The sequence below is a fragment of the Octopus bimaculoides genome, chromosome 3, assembly GCF_001194135.2.
Source record: "Octopus bimaculoides isolate UCB-OBI-ISO-001 chromosome 3, ASM119413v2, whole genome shotgun sequence".
NCBI lineage: Eukaryota > Metazoa > Mollusca > Cephalopoda > Octopoda > Octopodidae > Octopus > Octopus bimaculoides.
The window spans coordinates 121,226,329-121,231,247 of NC_068983.1; the positions used below are offsets into that span (position 1 = coordinate 121,226,329).

Genomic DNA, 4,919 nt, shown 5'->3' on the forward strand with positions numbered 1-4,919 from the left:
GTAAATAAAATGAGATAACAAAACCAAGGCATTGGGAAATTTCTAGGACATTTATAAAGAGAAAGGTAGTCTTACAACTGTTTCAGCGATATGAGGCTATCCCGTCATCAGAGACGATATGGAGAGAGTTAAATAGAGGGAGATAGTAGACTAATATAAGAAGTTTTTTGGGGAAGGGAAGTATAAAAATAAATAAGAGAATAAAAACGTATGCTAAATGTTACAGTTGCAGTTCTATTATCCAAGGAAAGTGCTCTGTAGAATGGGTAGAATTGTCCTTCCATAGTACCTACTGTCTTTCTGTAATACTTACAGAGCCTTACCTCCAATTTGGGCTTTCTGGATACCAAAACTTTTCATATATATATATAAATATGTGTGTGTGTATATATATATATATATATATATATATATATATATATACACACATGCACACACACAACTGCATTATGACTTCTGTTTGTATTTTCGTATGTGCTCATAATTGTGCAGTTTCACAGATTTTGACCCCCAAACTTGGTCCATAGGGTTGTAAATCCATGGAATTGTGAATTTATAAGTTTGTGTATATTTTTCTAGGAATCATGTGATGTCATGAATGTGTACAAAGCACAATATATCTGTGTAATGAGAGAACTCAGTATAAGCTTACGAGAGTGTGTGTCTTTCATACATAATGTTAATAAAATGCATATAATCAGTGTCCAGAGAAGAACTTACTCAGGTTGGTGGGATGGCAAAGTGGGGGCAGAATTCATGCTTGAAATTTCTAAGTATGAATTATTGCTTGGGCATGCTAGGCAAAAAGGTTTCCTCCCTAATGTTTAAAACGTTCATTTTTGATGTTATGTGATTTAGTTATGCAGTGATGTAGAGCTTGCATTTGCTGCCATGTCCCCTGTATTTACTAGCCTTAGCTATAATGCTCCAGTTTATATGGAGGTTGCTCATGCCTCTCTCTTTAAGTGTTCATACCATATTGGATGAAGATGCTGTTTTTATCTTGGAACAATCTGCATATATATATGTGTGTGTGTGTAAATTTATAGATCCTCCTTTATGTATTTTGTATGAATGCATGTATGTTGCATACTCATAAATTGAAATACATAAAAGTAGTGAGTGTATGAATAAATATATATATAGAGAGAAAGTCTTTTATTTATAAAATCTGATGGTTGTGTATATATTGCTAAACAGAAACATGAACATAAATCAATAGTCTCACACACACACACACACCTACAAATTCAAGACTATTGTCAGATAATGAAAAACTGCTTGATATTTTCAAAACTCATGTTTGGACTTACTTTTCGATGTACATGCATGCATTGCCCCCATACACACACACATATATACACATACAAACACACTAGCATATACACACAGATGCGCCTACTCACTGATATGCCTACACACACAATTACACTTGTACAATCATGCAGAGATGCACCTACACTCTCACCAGCTGTACATATGCATGCATACATTTTGCAGAAGATATTCTAAACTTTAACTAAAGAATAACGTCACCTTGTTAAAGACCAGATCTTACTTTGTTTCAAAAGGAACACTTAAATAAGATATAGTGAGATAACAAGATGAATGAAAATTTATTGGTCTGCAGCCTGAAGCAAAGTATATACAGTCTTGAATTCTTGTTCTTTTTGTTGTTGAAGAAGACGATAATGATTATTGTTATTGCTGTTGTTGTTGTTGTTGTTGCTGTACAAGTAGATCCATCACATTAATGTATCTCCTTTCGTTTTCTTTTTAACATCTTCAGCTACCATTTGTAAGTGAGCTACTTATCATTATTATCATTACTACTACTACAGTTATTACTATTATTATTATCATTATCATTATTATTATTATTATTATTACTATCATTATTATTATTATTTTAGTGTGATGATATGTGCAAACAATTGGCTCTTCATTCAGCTCCCACATTATTTTATTAGACCTAAGAACTTATTATCATTGTTGTTCTGTGCTTGGTCATGAAATATTTTCTCCTCTTCCGAATATTAACCCCCCTTCCTCCTTTAGTTACTCCAATTCTGAACACTAAACAACAATATATGCACTTTATCTACACTTTTTCCTCCCTTTTATTTTCATTAAAATTAATTACCTTATATGTATTTATTTCTTTGCAAGAAAATGTCTTATAAGCACCAGAAAATTACATTTGGTTGACTTTTTTTCTTATATATTTCTTTAATTATTATTATGATTATTATCTTTATTATTGTTCTCATTATTGTTTTTTTGTGTGTGTGTTTCCTTATAGCAATACTATGGATTCTTTTGCATTTGTGCAGCCAATGAGTTTGTCTCTTTTTTACTTACTATGATATATATATATATATATATGTATATATATATATATATATATTCAGTTCTATAATATTTGTCAACTTCATATGATTGCTCTTTCCTAGGTCATCTCTTGTTTCATTCACTTGTGGCTTCTCCTTTCGTGCTACTGCACCTCTACATGTAATTTCTGTTTCCAAATGTCTGTTGAAACTTTCAAATAGCTGTAACTTTTATTCTACCAAAACAAACAGTTTTCACCAGCCCATCAGTGGTCACTTTTGAATATTACTCATATTTGAAGGTCAAATTTAATTTGAAATAATTAATTGATTTTAATTATTATTATAATTATCATTATTATTATTATTAATTATCCCTTTCATTTTGCTGCTCAATAACTTGGTGATAATTCAAATGATAAACTTTTTCCAGTAATGTTTAACTCTTCAGATTACAATCTCCAAATACTTGTATAAATATATTAAAATTATCGCTTTTTTAAAAAATTTCTTTTGCTATTTTATATAATGTGCAAATTTAAATATTAATTTAAATATTAATTGATTTTTTTTCTAAATTTGTTTGGATTTCATTGATGGATGTGAAATACTTCTTGTAACAAATTATCTTACTACTGTAATTGCTTTCTTGAAATATTGACCTCTAAAAGGGAACACACATTCTGCTCAATAAACTGTATTCAACTAATCACGTAGCTATGTGATTGCTTATATCCTCTAACTAAAATCTGGGTATTGGATCTCTTCTTACAAAATCTTTTTCCCAAAGACCCAATCCTCTATGTTGATCTTATATATCATATTTTATTGTCAGAGTGATTGGTTCTCATAATATTTTTTTATTTTATTTCACTGGCTTCCCCTAACAGAAATTCAGATATTATTTCAGGTTTAATATTTAAGGAATTAAATTGCTTTTTCTGATGCCTTATTCATTTCATTATTTTTTTTTATTGCATTTTGGCAAATAATTCTACACTGCTCTGTTGTACTGAATTTCATAAATCTTTTAAAACTTTAAAAAAATTTTCTGAGTTTAGAAATTTTCACAGAAACACAATTCTCTTTTTGAAAGTATATATCAGTTTACTGCTCTAGGCTCATGAGCATGGTTCATAATTGTTACAACAATATGCTCCTTCTACCTCACTCTTACATGCTGTTTTTTATAAATCAAGGAGCCACTCAATAAGTTGTTTGTTTCTTGTTGATTTGCCAAAAAAATATAATTGTTTAATATTTTTTTTCGTTGTCCTGCTATCCATTTCAAAATTAGCTTGGTAGATTGGCTGGTTTTTGCCAACTTAATTTTTTTTCTATCAAAACAAAATTCTTTTTACAATAAATGCATTTGCTAATAATTTATCTGTGAAATAGTAGTGGGGAAACTGATGTCAGTCAAACAAACACAGATTAGCAAAATAATGTGCTTTGCTTGAAAACAAAGCACATTGGTTGTAACAAAGTTTAAACTCAAGATTTAGCAGTTATTAATAATTCAATACTTCACTGCAGCTGTGTTTCATATAAGTTTATGAATATGAACAGTTTAATATGATCTGCTAACTATAATATTCTCTTTTTAAAAACATCAGTTGTTAATGGGTTTCCTGTATCCTTGTTAAGGAAATGTCCCATCTACACTATTCAGTACATTAATAACCTCAAATTTATGTCATCATTTAGATGGGCTTGTCTTTTTAATGATGCCAGCAATTGAAATATTTGTTTACTCTCTCTTTAACATAACATACATAGGTGAACTTTTTCCAGGCATTATTCACTGAAATATGCTAATTTTATATGCCAGTACCTTTATAATATTTACCATCTATTTAGTGACTTTCTTATCATTAGTTCAGCAAGTACAGTGGTGTCTGTTCCTTGCTGAGAAAATCTAATAAAACTGAAACATATCCAGAATTGACTTGCTGGGATAATTAAAACAACCTTAGTCATTGACTAATATTGTTTTTTTTTTTTTATACCCTATTTCTGACTAGCTTTTTAATGTTTACTTCATTAAACATGGTAACATTAACTTGGCTATTGTGGGTTTTTGGGCTTCTTTTTTTTAATGTGGAGGGCTCTCCTGAGTAATTTCTCTCAGTAGTTTTTTTTTCTCTACAAACAGAAAATATGTTAAAAGCAATGCCTTTCATTGATGCCCGTGCTAAAATTTAAGGTCAATAACAGCTTGCAAGACTCTCACCTACAAAGCCAAGTAGTCTGGAAACAGGCAAGTGCAAGGATCTCTGGCTTTGCAATGAGGTGGGTGTTATTTCAGAATGTCCTTCTCCTAGAAAGATGTCTAAACAAAGACTAGGGATATCTCATTCCTAGCTGTTTGATGGCTGTTGACTCTGTTGAGATCATCCCTCCTGTCCAACAAAAACCATCTTCCTTACCAAGCAGACTCAGTAGGGTTACCAGTTTATTTACTGATGGCCTGATCATGCCACAGGTTGTATTGGGTTACATGTTACCAGTAGCACTGAAAGTGACCCAACATTATATATATATATATATACATATATATATATATACATATATATATATATACATATA

The 4,919-nt window shown here is 30.6% G+C and overlaps 1 protein-coding gene across 2 annotated transcripts in view; it reads left to right on the plus strand.

The window, feature by feature from the left end:
• LOC106874285 (calcium-dependent protein kinase C) overlaps window positions 1-4,919 on the plus strand; it is a 344,185-nt gene that overhangs the window by 294,580 nt on the left and 44,686 nt on the right. The window lies entirely within an intron of this gene.